Below are 18,019 nucleotides of genomic sequence, written 5' to 3' on the forward strand. Positions count from 1 at the left end.
TCTATTTCTTAATCTGTTAAATTGGGCATTCTATGTTTTTGTAAATATTCATTTCATTTCAATTGTTGAGTTTTTTGGCATATAGCTGAATGGAAGTTTTAAAAATATCCCTTACTTCTCCTTCATTTCTTGTGGATTCTTCTTTTTCATTTTTGATACTGGTGATTTTGTTTTCCTCATTCCTTTTTTCAAGCAAATCAGTTAATGATTTTATTGGTTGTTTTTCTTTCTTTCTTTATAAAAATCAAGTCTTAGTTTTATTTAATATTTGGAAAGCTTTATTTGTCAATCAATTTTGTTAATTCAATTTTTGTTCTAATTTTATTAGTCTCTTAGATTTTCAGGTTTCCTACTTTGGTATTTAATTGGGTTTTTAGAATGTTTTGTTGGCTTTCTAGTATTTTTAGTTGCATTCTCAATTCGTTGATCTGTTCTTTCTCTTTTTTTTGTTAATAAAATGTTTAGAAACATAGCTTTTCTCCTACATATTCCAAAATTTTGGAATGTTGTCTTGTTATTATCTTTAATGAAATTGTCTATTATTTCTATGATTTGTTCGGTGACCTAGCAATTCTTCAGGATTAACTTTAGTGTCCAAATGATTTTTAATACTTTTTTCCCATGGCTTTTTATTTAACGTAACTATTTAATATAGTTTTTATTGTGGTCAGGAAAGGATGTTATAGGATGGGATAGCCTTGTGCTAGAGGAAGCAGGAGAGAGATGACCTCAAAGAGATATAAAAAGACTTCTTTGAATTGATACACAGTGTAGTGTGCAGATCCAAAAGAACAATTTGTACTGTAACGTCAATATTAGAAGAATTGTTTAAACTGATAAAGAATGAAATAAACAGAACTGGGAGAGCAACTTCGATAATGACAACAACTGTAAAAGCTTTAAGAACACATGGACCACTCGCGATTCCGAGAAACATGCTATCCATGAGAGAGAGATTGTGGATTTAGGGTGAAGATGGGGAATTCCGTATTTTTTTGTGCAGATGTTGGGGGAAATTTGTTTTGTTTGACTGTGCATATTTGTTTCAAGAAATTCGTGTTTTTTAGTTTGTTTTTCCAATGAGGTAGGAGGTAGGAGAGAGAAAAATCAGATTTCTGTTATTTTTTTAAATTATTATTTTAAAATAGAGAGTTGGAGAAGGTGCTACAGATGTGGAATGTTTCACATCCTTTCAGATGAGATCGCTGTACTGTTAGGTTTTACTTTGTTACAAGAGGCCTTTCTTAAAGTGAGAGGAATCAGAATAACCATCATTTCTCTTGGCTTATAATGGCTGGCCGAGTCTTACCACCTAGTTAGGACCTCAACTCATAAAAGCTCTGAGTAATGCGATAATGCCTGAGTTCATTGTCAAGCACTTCGGAAAGGTGGTAGAGTTCTGCTAAGAAATTCTGGTGTACAGGGAACCCCCAAGATAGCAGACTGATGGAAAGCTACCCTGTAGTTGGAAAAACAAGACAAATTGCCTATTTACAAAATAGCCCTAGAAAGGTTTAGGCTCTACAAAGATAATGGGTCACAGCCAACTATTGAGTTCGGACTTTTGGTGAGTAAATGGAAATTAGTCGCTTAGAGCCCACCCTCCTATTGTAGAAAGAATGCCAAACATTTGCATCTTGGAAATAGAGAAACTACAAATCAGGGCTTAATTTATTGTTTTCTTGATTGGACTCCGAGAATCGATGGACAGAATGTTACTAATGCAGGTTAAACCTTAAAGTGTGTTGTATATACATTTTCTTTCTCGGTGCACAAGTTGTTAAACATTTACCAACTCCTGGGTGTATTGCTTAGGAGGCCATGGTATAAGTGCCACTATTTTTTGATCATCAACCAAGCTAATTTATGATGCTTCAAGAAAAATGGCTAATGTGGTCATGGAATTTGGCCAAGTGTATCTGACCCCAGTCCGAGCCTCTGTTCAGACTGAAGGAAAGGCTGGGCCCAGAGATAGCTCTTTTCAACCTGATATTCTGGTTGCAGAAGCTTCTATAAAATAGAGGGTACTGTTAGGATAAGATGATAACTAATTTCAATCATCAATAAGTTTAGCATTGAGATTACAGACCAGCGATCATGCTGTTTGGCATTCTTTCTAACTTCAATAAGCCTGCCAGCACATATTGACTTTGAAAACCACATATTAGCATATTTTATTGCAGTTTTTATTTATTTTGTTAACTATTTCCCAATTCCATTTTAATCTAGATGTGGCCCATGGGCCATTTATGACACTTCTGGTCTAGCAATCAGAGGTTAAACCTTGGGAGGTGTATGGACTTCTCATCAAAAGGTGGTATAAGGACTCCGACACAAGGACCCAAGCTCTTAGAGGACAGAAGTGTACAGAGGAAAACAAAAACAAACAAAATAACCCGAAAACTACACTTCCAGGCTCTAGCTAGCTGGGAAGACCTTGAGCTTTATTCTCCAGAACATGGTGTCTAGGGCTGAAAATTTCTTATTGTGGAGATAAGAGCCTTTAGTAGCCAAGACTGAGGGAACAAGAAAAAAAAATCCTGAGAGAAGGCTTTGTGACTGGTTCCCAAGCAAGGAGTTCTGCCTCTTCCAAAAGAGCTGAGAAAAGCTTGTGTCCTTTAAGGACACAAACAAATGAAACAAAACAAAATCTGATACTACCCGCTGTTCCTTGAAGAAGAGATGATAATGATGAGCATTTATGTAATGCAGAGCACTGGACCTGGAGTCAGGAATCCGCTGGGCAAGTCACTTCACCCTGTTTGCCTCAGTTTCCTCATCTATAAAATGAGCTGAAGAGGGAAATGGCAAACCACTCCAGCATCTCTGCCAAGAAAACTCAAATGGGGTCAGGAAGAGTCAGACACAACTGAAATGTTCCAGGCACTGTGCTATGCACTTTAGGAATATTAACTCATTTGATCTTTACAACAGTACTGGGAGGCAGTTGATACTATTACCCCCATTTCACAGATGAATAAATCAAAGTGCTGAAGGCACTCTCAGCGCCTTGCCCAAGGCCACAAAGCTAGTCCCAACCCTTTATCCACTGTGGCGCCGTCTAGCTGCCAAGGATTTCAGCTGAGTGAGGAACTGGGGGCAGTGGAGACAGTTGGACAGTAGCCATGCATGGCTGAACAGTAACTGGTGGAAACTATGTAGCATCTGACAGACAGTCTAAACCTAGTCCAGCAGAGATGATGAGCCGAGCAAATCCTGACCTTGAGAGTTGACATCAATAGCTCAGCTCCATTTGAGCAGTGGGTCTCCCCTCCGTGTTTGGGCTGCTCCATGCTCACACATGTGCCCTGGGCATGGACTTGTATGTATTTGTGGGCTAGTCTGGCCCAGGAGTTTGGGGAAATGCCTTGTTGCTTTTAAACCTTACCATTCCATTTCATTAAAATGTTTTTCTTCTGAGCTGTGTCCTCTGGCTGACTATTAAAGGTAAAAATTATTGGTGGAGGTTCCTGGGGTGATGCCGGCTCCTGGTACCTGGAACCTCAAATATGAGCTGTGTTCAGCACTTTATTAACATTTCATTTGATCTTCATAGCAACCCTGGGAGGTAAGGTAGGTGCTATTATCCCCATTTTACAGCTGAAGAAACTGAGACAGAGAGAAGTTACATGGTTTCCCCAGGGTTCAATCAAGTGTTGGAGACCAAATTTGAACTTCCTGTCACCAGGTCTAGCCGCTGGATAGATAGAGTGCTAGATCTGGAATGAGTAAGTCCTAAGCTTGAATCCCATCTCAGATTCTCTCTAGCTGTGTGACCCTGGGCAAGTCACTTTACTTTTATCTGCCTCGGTTTCCTCCTCTGTAAAATGGGGACAACTATAGCATCTACCTCCCAGAATATTGGTGAGGATCAGATGAGATAACATATATATGTGGAAAGTGCTTTGCAAACCTTGGCGCTATATAAATGCTGTCTCTTATTCTTATTCTTCCTAAGGGCTGCAAGTTCCCAAGCCTCTTTTGCAAACAAAGCCAGCTCTTATTTCAAGAGCCTGGAAAAGCCAAATTGTTAATCAGCAAGTATGAAATTGAATTCTCAAGGAGGCTGGTTGGTCAGCTGTTGAGAAGACTGAAACTTCCTCTCCTCCAAAGTGCTCTGACTGTATTGGCTGTGAGATCCTTTCAAACCTGTTGGTTGTTGTTGTTTTTTTCAGCCAAAGACAAGGTTTATTAAGGATCCACCATATTGGCCAGACTACTAAGGAATCTGAACATTTGTGAGCTATTGGCTAGGTTCTTAAGGAATCTGAGCAGTGGCTAGATTGTAGGAGTCTGAGCACCTTAATGGAGACAAGATGGATCTGATATACAGAAAAACTGTGGGAGAGATCTAGGAAGAATCTTGATGGGAGTGACTGGGAAGTCGAGAATGGGGTCTAGATAGGGTCAAGGATGGGAAGTAACCAGGGGCCATAGGGAGGTAAGACAATGGAGGGCTAGGCTAGTTTAAGGGTAACAGAATCGGGAGATTGGGCATAGGCGATATGTTATTGTTGTTTTTTAGGATTCAGATTACACATGAATGGAAGGGATGAGCAAAAGTAACTGTTCACCAGCGTTCTCCTTACCCACGCTGGTGACTCTGTTGCTCAAAGGCACCATTATCATTTCATTGTCATCTACTCCCATGCTCTACCTACAACAGATGCCCCATTGGACAACTGAACTGACCAGAAGGAAAATGAACCCTGTCTTTGCAAAGAGAGACATGCTACATGGTAGAAGCAACATCTATTCCACATGGATTAGGCTAATTTTCCCCCAAAAAAGCAATGAAACCATCCTCCAGACTTAATTAATCCAGGGGACTAAGTCTCAAACTGTTAGCATCTTCCCACTCACCTAAAGAATAAGCAGCCCAGTACACAAGAAGTTGGGGCTACTGAGATTTGATGCCCTGTTGCCACCTAAGTCAATACATTTTTAGTAGGAGCTGATGGGGTGCTGGGATCTGGACCCCAACAAGTCCTAAGACCATGTCTCTGAAAGTAACCTAGCCTTGTGAGAAATTTCCCCTTGTTACAAGCCTGACTGTAATTCCCTTATCAGAACAGACAGAGAGGCGCCTGGCCCATGGATTTTTGTCCCTGGCTGGCCCAAGGACTCTTCCTCCCACCAGATCCCCAAGGTCTGTGCCTCTTACAACTCCCTCAATGTCGGGCATACTCCCTACACTTTCCCATTTATAGCCCCCAAAGACATCAGGACCCTTAGATTACTTAATTGGTATCTTGGCATTCTTTTCCCATGCCCCTTTTCAATATAAGCTTTAGATTCACCCCCATTAGGATGCAAGTTCTTGAAAGGAACTTTTCCCATTCCTATTGGTGTCACAATAAACTGTCTTGACTGAAAGATGGTGGGAGTGTGTGAATTCATTCCAGGTGACTCTGCCTTGGCATTCTTGGGGTCCCAGCAGCCCTAAGCACCCCCAACCAGCACCCCCAAACTTCTTCAGGAGCAATATCTACCAGGGTCTATCTATGTAGGTTAAGCTAATATTTATTCCTTAAAAGGCAAGGAAGTTATCCCTAACGCAGCTAGATAGAACAGTGGATAAAACACTGGGCCTGGAGTCAAGAAGACTTGAATTCAAATCCCACCTCAGACACTTACAGTGTGACCTTGGGCAAATCACTTCACCTCTTTTTGCCTTAGTTTCCTCAACTGTATAATGAGTATAATAATAGTACCTACCTTTCAGGGTTGCTATGAGAATCAATGTGTATTTGAGATAATATTTATGAAGCACTTAGCACAATGCCTGGCATATAGTGGGTGTTTAATAAATGCTCATTCCCAAACTGTTGATATGAGGAACCAGGGCCATTTGGATCTGGCAAATATCCCACTGCCATGTGAAACATCATATCCTGCCCTGCTGACCAGACAAATTTTCTCTGTATGGAGAGAAAGAAAGCAAGGAAGGAAGGAAGGAAGGAAGGAAGGAAGGAAGGAAGGAAGGAAGGAAGGAAGGAAGGAAGGAAGGAAAGAAAAGAGAAAGAAGAAAGAAAGAAAGAAAGAAAGAAAGAAAGAAAGAAAGAAAGAAAGAAAGAAAGAAAGAAAGAAAGAAAGAAAGAAAGAAAGGAAGGAAGGAAGGAAGGAAGGAAGGAAGAGAGGGAGGGAGGGAGGGAGGGAGGGAGGGAGGAAGGAAGGAAGGAAGGAAAAGGAAGGAAGGAAGGAAGGAAGGAAGGAAGGAAGGAAGGAAGGAAAGGAAAAGGAAGGAAGGAAGGAAGAAAGAAAGAAAGAAAGAAAGAAAGAAAGAAAAGAAAGAAAGAAAGAAAGAAAGGAAGAAAGAAAGAAAGAAAGCAGGAAGGAAGACCTAAAGGAAGAAAGAAAGGTAAGAAAAAAGGAAGAAGAAAGAAAAAAGAAAAAAACAAAACATTTTGTGGGACTACTGAAGAGGCATTTTACTTTCACCTCAGCTCTGCAGTGCCCAGATGACTCACTCTAAGTTCATCTATGTTGGCAAGCCAGCATATGGTTCATCCTCTAGTTGAGGAAAGATGCAGTGATCTTCTCTAAGAATCATTGTAATAGCAGTAGGTACATACACTTCCCAGAGGGTGTCTGGCAACAAAAGAAAAACACAGAAATTCTTGATCTCCTGTGGTAGCTACCAAACTTGAAAATTCTATCTCTTGGGAAAAGGAAATATATACAAAATATTTATAGCAGCTCTTTTTGTTGTAGCAAGGAATTGAAAAATAAGAGGATGCCCATCAATTGGGGAATGATTGAACAAGTTGTGGTATATGATTGTGATGAAGGCAGAATAAGACAGAAAACTACCTAGCTCTCTCAAATCCACAAGTAACTTAAAATAATGCCTCAAAGTAATTTTTAAAGCAGCAGAAATAATTAAAAGTCAGGGTAAAGCAGTCATCCAGGCTAAGATGACTTGGGACGATGCTAGGAAAGATCTGACCTCCCAAGGTGGTGGTCCAACCTGATTGAAGATATCTCTGGGCAGATATCACAGAGTCAACAAGTAGCAAGTCCTGTGGGTCGCTGTGTAGTTGGCAGCCTTAGCTTCTGAGCTTTTGCCCCTTAGATGGGATGGGTATTGGGTGGCTGGTCAGGGAAAGATTGTGGGGGCCCTCTGCTGGTGCTGGATGCAGGGCCCAGGCATGCTGAGCAGACAAGGCCCACATGCTCCAAGTCTGTGGCTGTGGGTGAGAAGGAGCAAGTAAACACCATTCCCCTTGTCATTTCTTACAACACAAATTTGTTCTGTGAAGTTTGGATTCAGTCAAAGGGCTGCACTTGAGGACCTAGAGGGCCACATGTGGCCTTGAGACGGCAGGCTCCCCCAACCCCTGCACTAGTGAGTGCAGACACAGTGGGACCTGCTGGTTGTAGTCACTCACAGAAGAGCAGAATCCCTGGTTTTGGCTCCAGGGCAGAGGAGCTAATTGACACTTGCAGGCACCTGAGGAACTGGAGGAAACAAGAGCACTTTGGGGTGGAAGCAGTGCAGGAGGCCCTGAGAGGAGCACATGAGGGCACCCATAAACCAAGGCATGAGCTAGAGGAGCAGTGACCACACCTGGACTTGGATTATAGAACACTGGAAGGATCCAGAAGTCAAAGACCCTCAGACAGAGCTTGGGAAACAACAGCATGAAAAACCTGAAGCCTGAAACATTATCCCCCACAATCTGGGAGCAGAACCTGACTCTAACATAAAGTTAACAGCCAAAAAAATGAGTAAAACACAGAGGAAGAACTCAACCATAGATAGCTACTGTGGTGATAGAGAAGATCAGGACTGAAACTCAAGAAGACAAAACAGTTTCTTGTAAACCTTCAAAGAAAAATTTAAAATGGTCACAAGCCAAAAAAGAGTTCTTAGAACAGCTTAAAAGAGATTTTAAAAATCAAATAAGAGAAGTTGAAGAAAAATTGGGAAAAGAAATAAGTAATGCAAGAAAAGCAAGAAAATTATGAAAAGAAAATCAAACATTTGGAAATAAGATCCAAAAACTTAAAGAAAATAACTCCTTAAAGATTAGAATTAGGCAAGAGGAAGCTAATGATTTCATTAGATATCAAGAAATAATAAAACAAAATCAAAAATAGAAGAGAATTTGAACTATCTCATTAGAAAAACAACTCACCTGTAAGAATTGTTGAACTACCTAAAAGTAATGATTTTTTAAAAAAAGAGTCTAGGCACTATACTTCAAAAAATTATTAAGGAAAATTGCCCTAAAATTCTAGAACTAATGAGTAAAATAGAAATTGGAAAAAAAAACACGCTGATCATTGCCTGAAAGAGTCCAAAAGTGAAAAATCACCTGAACATTATAGCTAAATTTCAAAGCTCCCAGGTCAAGGAGAAAATATTATAAGAAACTAGGAAGAAACAATTTAAATATTATAAAACTACAGTTGGGATAACACAAGGTATAGTACCTTCTACATTAAAAGGCTGAAGGGAATAGAATACAATATTCTGAAGAGCAAAGGAGCTGGGTTTGCAACCAAGAATAATCTGTACAAGAAAAAATGGATATTTAATGTACTAAAGGACTTTAAGGTATTCTTGAAGAAAAGACCAGAACTAGACAGAAAATTTGACTTACAAGATTCAGGAGAAACATAAGAAGATAAACATGAAAAACCAATTATGAGGGATTTGATAAGGTTAAGTTATTTATTTCTTATATAGGAAAATGATATTAATAACTCTTAAGAATGTTACCATTACTAAGGTAGTTTGAAAGAGTATATATAGATAGGATTGAGGTTAAGTTGATAATGATGGGATGATCCTAAAAAATAAAATTAAGTAGGGAGTGGTAAAATGGAGCAAATTATTTCATACAAAAGAGGCATGAATGGAAGAACTGTTACAGTGGAGGGGAGTATAGAAGAGAGAACATGTAGCATGAGAACCTTATTCTTATTGGAACTAGGTTAAAAAAGAGAATAATATATATATTTAAGAAGATATAAAAGTCTTCTTAACTTACAGAGAAATAGTAGGGCAAAGGGATAAGATAAGGGAGGGACTTTTAGAAGGATGTGTGGATTAGGGAGAAAGTGGTCAGAAGCAAATTAGATTTCTGAGGAGGCACAGGGTGAAAAAGAGAGAGATGGAAGGATAAACAGTGAGGGAAAATGGAATGGAGGGAAATACACAACTAGTAAATAGAACTTTGAATGTGAGTGGGATGAACTAACCCATAAAATGAAAACAGATAGCAGAATGGATCAAAAACCAGAACCTGACAATGTGTTGTTTACAAGAAAAGCATTTAAAAATGAGAGACACACATAGAGTAAAGATAAAGGGCCAAAGTAGTAGTATTTATGTTTTAGCTGATGTGGAAAAAAAGTAGGGGTAGCAATCATGATCTCAGACAAAGTTAAAGCTAAAATAGATTTAATCAAAAGAGATATTGGTAATCTACATTATGTTAAAAGGTACCAAAGATAATGAAGTAATATCAATACTATTGCTATAGCATTCAAATTTTTAAAGGAAAAGGTAAATGAATTTCAAGTGGAAATAGATTGTAAAATTGTAATAGTGGGGAATTTCAACCTACCCCTCTCAGAACTACATAAATCTAACAAAAAATAAATAAAAAAAGAAATCAAAGAGATTAGTACATACATTTAATTAAAAAAAACATGGAAATGCAGATTAAAAATTAACTGGAGGCTAAATAACCTAATCTTAAAGAATGTAGGTTAAGGAACAAGCCATAGAAACAATGCAATAATTTTATTAAAGAAAATGATAATAATGATACAACATATCAAAACTTAGAGGATGTGGCAAAAGCAGAAATCAGAGGAAAATTTCTATCTTTAAATATTTACATCAATAAAATAGAGAAAGAGCAGATCAATCAATTGGGTATATGATTTTAAAAAACTAGAAAGAGAAAAAATTAAGAATCCTCAATTAAAATCTTGAAAATTAAAGGTGAGATTAATGAAATTGGATATAAGAAAACCATTCACTTAATTAATAAATAAAGCTAAGAGTTGGTTTTATGAAAATCTAATAAAATATATAAAACATTGCTTAATATGACTGAAAAAGAGAAGAAAATAAAATAATTGGTATCAAAAATGAAAAGGGAGAACACACTACTAATGAAAATGAAATTGAAGCAATTATTAGGAGTTATTTTGCTTGATCATATGCCAATAAATTTAGCAATTTAATTGAAATGGAAGAATACTTGAAAAAACATAAACTGTCCAGATTAACAGATGAGGAACTAGAATATCTAAATAAACCTATTTTAGAAAAAGTAACTGAAAAGGCTTTAAATAAGCTTCCTAAGAAAAAAGCATCAAGACTAGATGGATTTATATGTGAATGCTACCAAACATTTAAAGATCAACTAATTGTAATATTAAATAAATTATTTGGATTGATAGGTAAAGAAGGATTCTGACCAAACTTTTTATGAAACAATTATGGTGCTGATACCTAAACTCAAAAGAGCAAAAACAGAGAAGGAACAGTATAGATCAATTCCACTGATGAATATTAATGCAAAAATCCTAAATAAAATACTAGCTAGGAGACTATAACAGTATGTCACAAAGATTATACATTATAACAAAGTGGGATTTATACCAGGAATGCAGGGCTGGAGCAATATAAAGAAAACTGTTAACATAATTGATTGTATCAATAACAAAAGTAACAAAAATCACACGATTATATCAATAGATGCAGAAAAAGCTTTTGACAACACTCATTCCTATTAAAAATATTTGAAAGCATATGTATAAATGGATTTTTCTTTAAAATGATAACAAACATCTACCTAAAACCATCAGCAAGCATCATCTATAAAGAGGATAAACTAGAAGCCTTCCCAATAAGATCAGAAGTGAAATAATAATGCCCATTATCACTAACATTATTCAATATTGTACTAGAAATGCTAGCAACAACAATAAGAGAAGAGAAAGAAATTGAAACAATCAGAACAGGAAATGCAGTAATAAAAGTATCTCTTTTTGCAGATGACATGATAGTTTACTTGGAAAATCTTAGAGATTCAACTAAAAAGCTAGTTGAAACAATAAATAATTTCAGCAAAGTAACAGGATATAAAATGAACCCACATAAATTATCAGCATTTCTATATATTATCAACAAAGTCCTGCAAGAAGAGATAGTAAGAGATAGTTCATTTAAAATAGCCGTAGATAATATAAAATACCTAGGAGTATGTCTACCAAGACAAACCCAGGAATTATATGAACATAATTATAAAATACTTTTTATCCAATAAAACCAGATGTAAATAATTGGTGAAATATTAATTGTCCATAGATGGACTGAGCCAGTATGCAAAAATTCTAAGCAAATTATACATTATACCTAAATCTATATATGTAAATTCTACCTAAATTAGTCTATTTATTCAGTACCATCCCAATTAAATTACCAAAAAATATTTATTGAGCTAGAAAAAATACTAAAATTCATTTGGAAGAACAAAAGTTTTAGAATATCAATCAAATTAATAAAAAAAAATGTAAAGGAAGGAGGTCTAGCAGTGCCAGATCTTAAAATGTATTATAAAGTAGTAATTATCAAAACTCTGCTAGTGGCTAAGAAATAGAATGGTGGATAGGTAGAATAGAGTAGAGATACAATACACACTAGTAAATTATTATAGTAACCTTGTGTTTGATAAATGTTAAGATTTAAGCTTTCAGGATAGGAATTCACTGTTCAGCAAAAGTTATTGGGAAAATTGGAAAGCAGTCAGGTAAAAATGACCAATTATTGCACACCATTTACCAAGATGAGGTCAAAATGGATACATGACTTAGCTATAAAGAGAGATATCATAGGTAAATTACAAGAATGAAGAATGTGGAACATTTTACCTATCAGACTTAAGGACAGGAGAACAATTTATGAATACACAAGAGATAGAGAACATTGTGAGATATAAAATGGCTAATTTTGATTACATTAGATTGAAAAGTTTTTGTACAAATAAAACCAATGTAGCCAGATTAGAAGGAAAACAGAAAATTGGGGGAGGGGTAATTTATAGACAATTTCTCAGATAAAGACTTTGTATTTCAAATATACAGAGAACTTTGTCAAATTTATAAGAATTTGAGTTATTTCCTAGTAGATAAATGGCCAAAGAGATATGAACAGGCAGGTTTTGGAGGAAGAAGTCAAAGCTGTATGTAGTCATATGAAAAAATGCTCTAAATCATTATTCATCAGAGAAATGTAAATTAAGAGATACCATCTCATACCTATCAAGCTGGCTAAAATGATAGAAGGGGAAAATGACAAATATTGGAGGGGATGTGGAAAAATCAGGACACTGATACACTGTTGGTGGAATTGTGAACTGATCCAACCATTCTGTAGATCAATCTGACATTGTACTCAAAGGGTTATAAAGTTGTTTATATATACCCTTTGACCCTGCAATGCCACTATTAAGTCTCTTTCCCAAGGTTATCAGGGAGAAGGGGGAAAAAACCCTATATATTCTAAAATATTTACAGCATATCTCTTTGTGGTGGCAAAGAACTGGAAATTGAGAGGATGTCCATCTTTTGTGGAATGGCTGAGTAAGCTGTGGTATGTGATTATGATGGAATACTACTATGCTGTAAGAATTGGTGAACAGGTTGATTTTAAGGAAAACTTGGAAAGACCTGCATGAAATAAAGAAGAATGAAATTAATAGAAGCAAGAGAATGTATACAGTAACAGCAATATTGTTTGAAGAGTAAATGTGACTAAGCTGTTCTAAGTTACATGAATATATTGTACTATATACTGTATATATTTGTGTCAAATGTTGGCCTTCTCTAGTGTGGGGTTGGGAGAGTGGGAAACAGGTTGAAACTCAAATGTAACAAAGTATACAACATATATATAATTGTAGAAAATGAAAGATATAATTTTAAAGAATAGTGGAAAGATTTGTGTGAACTGATACAGAGTAAAGTGAGCAGAATTAGGAAAATAATTTATACAATAGCATCAATAATGCTAAAATAATCATCTTTTTAAAAAGGAAGCTCAATGAATATTTTCTTCCTCCAAAGAAGGTCTTTGCAAGACCTTGACTTGAAGTGATCAAAAGAAGAGCTATGCTATTTACTTAGGCACTCTATACCTGTCTCAGAATGCAATAAAAAATGAAAAATTTTGAGACTTTAAAACTCTGATCAGTACAATGACCAACCATGAATCTTATCTACCAACGATAAAGAATGCATCTCATTTCCTGATAGAGACGTGATAGACTCAGCTTGCAAAATGAAACATATGTTTTTGAACATGGCCAATGAGGGCATTTGTTTTGCTTGAATATGCATATTTGTTATAAGGGTTGGTGTTTTGGGGGAGGGAGTAGAAGGAAAGGTATAAGAGAGAAAATAAATATCAATGAAAAATAAAATTTGACTATAATAAATAAAGAATAGCTAATTTGATTAAGAGAAGAAAACCAAATCACAAAAGTAAAAAAGTTAAAAAGAATTCACAATGAAGAAGAAAATTATTGAAAATAATTTTGTCCAGTTATATGCCAACCAAACTGATAAATTAAGTAAAATAAATGAATATTTACAAAAATACCTAGATTAACAAAACATTAAGTAAAGAGCTTAAATAACTCAGTCCAGGAAAAATAAATTGAGCAAGCTATAAAAGAATATCATACTTGGCACCCCCTCAATAACCCAGGACAATATCAAAATTATAAGTGGTTCAAGACATTCTAAGAAAATTAGTTCCAATATCATGTAACTCATTTGAGAAACAGAGAATGTGAGCATTCTGTTTGATTCTATCAAAAAATAGCCCTGATACTTAAGCCAAAGGAAACGAAAGAAAACTATGGAACAATATGTCCAACACATATTGATTTCTAAAAAATTTAATCAGCTTTTTTCATTGAGGCTATAGTAACATATTAAAAAGATTATATACCATGACTAGCTTGGATTTGTACCCGAGAATGCAAGGTTGGTTCAATATTTGTAAATTACAATAGACCAAATTAATTGCAAAGGCTAACAATTATGATTATGTCAATAGATGCAGAAAATGTTTTTGGCAAAATACAACTCTCATTGAAATAAAAACTCTACAAAAATTGGAATAAATGGAACTTTTGTTAATTTGGTAATTAATATGTTTTTAAAACCAACAGCTATTATGTGTAATGGAGAATCACTAGAGGCCTTTCCAATATGATCAGAGAGAAAAAGGGATGTGCATTATTACTGCTATTTTTTTGAATACTTCTATAAATGCTAGCTATAGCAATAAAATTTTAAAAAAGAAATCAAGGAAATGAGGTCGGGCAAAGAATAAACAAAATAATATCATCTTTCACAGGTAATATGAGAGTTTACTTATAGAATCCTGGAGAACAAATTTTAAAAATGCAAAAAATAAATTCAGTAAATTACATATTAAATAAACTAAGAAATAATTGACCTTTCTGCATATTAACAAAACCTAACAGGAAGGGATAGAAAAATGAATTATATTCAAAATGACAGCAGAATGTACAAAATATCTGGGATCTCATCTATCAAGATATAGGAATGCTATCAATTCAACTGAAAAGCACTTTTTGCAGAACTCTAGACCTAAACTACTAGAGAGATTTGAATTACCAATGGTTGTGCATTGCCAGTATTTTGGAAATAACAATATTATAGAAATTTATTTATAGTTTGATTGCTATGCCAGACTGCCAAAGGGGTAATTTATAGAGCTAGACACAATAGAAACATTTGTTTGAGGAACAAAAATAGTGAAAAAAAAATGAGAAGGAAGGTGGCCTAGCAGTACCAGATCCCAAACTATCTTACAAAGTAGCTTTCATCAAAACTATTTGGTATGATTAAAATAACTTTTAAAATTGATGAATGAAACAGTTTAGATACACAGGGACCAGAAGCAATCTAACAGAGTATCATTTTGTTCTTCAAATCCAGGGACGCTAATTACTAGGATAAGTATTTACTCCCCCTGCTGGAGATGCTGGTAAATTGTCCAGCAGAAAATAGGTTTAGTCAGTAAACTACAAACGATTAAATGACCTAGATATAAAATGATCTAGCTAAGAAGGCTGTAAAATGATCTGGATAATACAAATTAAAGGATCAGAGAAGGGGAGAATTTTCACAACTATGGAGAAGGGGAGAGTTCTTAGCCGTAATTGCGAATAACAGGAGAGAGAGAAGTAGTGACTTAGAGCACGGTGAATATAGCATGGAAAAGAAGAGAGGAAAATAAAATCTCTGTCTGGAAACCACTGGGTTTCCCCCCCAAGCTGGTGATTCTTTAGCACAATAAAAAGCAATCTTATTGATTTTAAAAATGTTTTTTAAAAGTAGGATTTTCAAAAACAATCTGCATTCAAGTGCAGAATTTTGCCTTAGGCAAAGGTGAGACCACTAAAATAATTTCTTTCTGTTGGAGGAATGGTAAACTGCCCTGTTGGGTGAAGGCATCTCCCGGTACCCGACATTCTACGCCAGGCATTGGGAGAAAAGCCCAGGGCAGTGGAGCGCGCTTTGTCGGAGAAAGGAAGTGACTGCGCGATGCTAGGAATGATCATATTCCCAAGATGGGGACTCTGTGTCATTACTGTTGTTCAGCTGTGTCTGACTCTTCCTGACCCCATTTGGGGGCTTTTTGGCAAAGATACTGGAGTGCTTGGTCATTTCCTTCTCCAGCTCATTTCACAGGTGAGGAAACTGAGGCAAACAGGGTTAAGTGACTTTCCTAGTGTCACACAGCTAGTAAGTGTCTGAGGCCAGATTTGAACTCTTGAACTCCAGGCCTGACACTCTCTCCACTGCTCCACTTAGCTGCCCCATATAATAGCAGCTTTTCTCTTCCATCAAAAGCCACTTTCCCTCTCTTTCCTGGACACTTTTTACACATATTTTGACTTTACTTTCTGTGTAGACATTGCCCCTCCTCTTCCAATTAAATGTAAGTTCCTTGAAGGTAGGGATTGTTTTGGACTTTGTCTTTGTACCCTAATGCCTAGGACAGATCCCTGCACATTGTAAGCATTTGATACATACTTATGTCATTTATTTTAGCCTCTAATAAAAGGAAAGTCAGTTCAAGAGAGTTGAGAGACTCTCAGGAGTTAAATTTTGATCATTTAGTTGGGAATAATTCTGATGAATGAGAAAAGGGAAAATGACTCATGGAACTCATGTAGTAGAAAGCTTTTTGAAAAGGTCAGATTTGTAAAATACCTGTGCAGCAGCCAGTATAGAGGGTAGCAGGTTAAACATAAGGGTGGCAAGGTCCTGTAAGAATGGTGTTCATAGGCTTAAACCCCAGAAGAAGAAGAATTGTGCAAGGAAGCAAAAAGGGTCCAGGTGTGGGCCCTGGCAGCATACACTCCCCGTATTTGTACCTCTTCACAAATATTGCCTCTGTGTGTGCCTCTCCATGCATATGTGTATCCACTTTTACCACTGCGGATAGGTGGATTTGTGGGAGAGCATGACCCAGGTTAGTGGGAAAACATTCTATCATTTCTTACTGGGCTATTTTGTATCTGAATGCCTTAGCTTTGAAATAATTGTGTCCTCTGACTGACTACTAAAGTAAACACATTGGAAAGAATTTATGAAATATAATTTTGAGTGGCTTCTGACCCACAGAGTACCGTAAACTTGGGTTAGCCTTATCAGATAGACCCACACATAAGTTGGGTGGGGGAAGATTGCTGCCAGGTGCCACATTGGTAAAATTAAAGAATGGATTTATTTGCTTTTATTTTATCAAATATTTCCCAATTACATACATAATTTTTTTCGTCATTTAAAAATAATTTCAAGTTCCAAATTCTCTCCCTCCCTCCTCCTTGAAAAGGAATGCAATTTGACATGTAGTACATACAAATCATGCAAAGCGTATTTCCATATTAGTCATGTTGATAAAGAATATACAAATAAAATAAAAGAATAAAAATTTTAAAATAATGAAAGTATAGTTCAATCTGCATTCAGAGTTCATTGGTTCTCTCTCTGGAGGTTGAATGCATTTTTCCTCATTTGCCCTTTGGAATTGTCTTGGAACATCGTCTTGATCAGAGCATCTCAGTCTTTCACTGTTCATCATCCTTACAATATTGCTGTTACTATGTACAATGTTCTCCTGGTTCTGCTCACTTCACTTTGTGTCAGTTGATATAGGTCTGGGCATTTTCTTCTGAAACCATCCTGCTCATCATTTCTCATAGCACAATAGTATTCCATTACATTCATATACCACAACTTGTTCAGCCGTTCCTCAATTGATGGGCATCCTCTTGATTTCCAATTCTTTGCCACCACAGAAAGAGTTGCTATAAGTATTTTTGTACAATTAGGACCTTTTCCCTTTTCTTTAATCTGTTTGGCATACAGATCTGGTAGTGATATTGCTGGGTCAGAGGGCACATAACAATTTTATAGCCCTTTGGGCATAGTTCCAAATGTGCTCCAGGATGGTTGGATCAGTTTACAACTCCATCAACAATGCATTAGTGTACCAATTTTTCCGTATCTCCTCCAGTATTTGTCATTTTCCTTTTCTATAACTTTAAGAACAGATTTTTAAAGTACTGTTTCTTAGCACTTAAGAAAAAATAAGTTATTTTATTCCAAGCCATGAAAAACAAATTATGTCAAGCCAGGCTCATTTTACTTTACTATTATTGTTAGTTTGATAGGGCTTTGGGATCAAGGGAATGCTGTGAACAAAGGTGTAAGATATAGTAGGTTTGTAGTTGCTGTCTAAATATAAAGATGTCTTGGCTTGCAAGTGGCATAGATAGATGTCTAATTTAGGTTCTGGCCTATCCTCTTCCGATGGAAATTGTGATGTCCACCATTTTAGGGAGTCAGTACAGGGCCATGGCTAGATCCTTACTCCTTTTCCCAGAAAGAACTTACGCCTATCTCCAAGAAAGGTAATCCTCTAAACTTATATCTATCTACCACA

The sequence above is a fragment of the Phascolarctos cinereus genome, unplaced genomic scaffold, assembly GCF_003287225.1.
Source record: "Phascolarctos cinereus isolate Bilbo 61053 unplaced genomic scaffold, phaCin_HiC Scaffold_9;HRSCAF=440, whole genome shotgun sequence".
In the NCBI taxonomy this organism is placed as follows: domain Eukaryota; kingdom Metazoa; phylum Chordata; class Mammalia; order Diprotodontia; family Phascolarctidae; genus Phascolarctos; species Phascolarctos cinereus.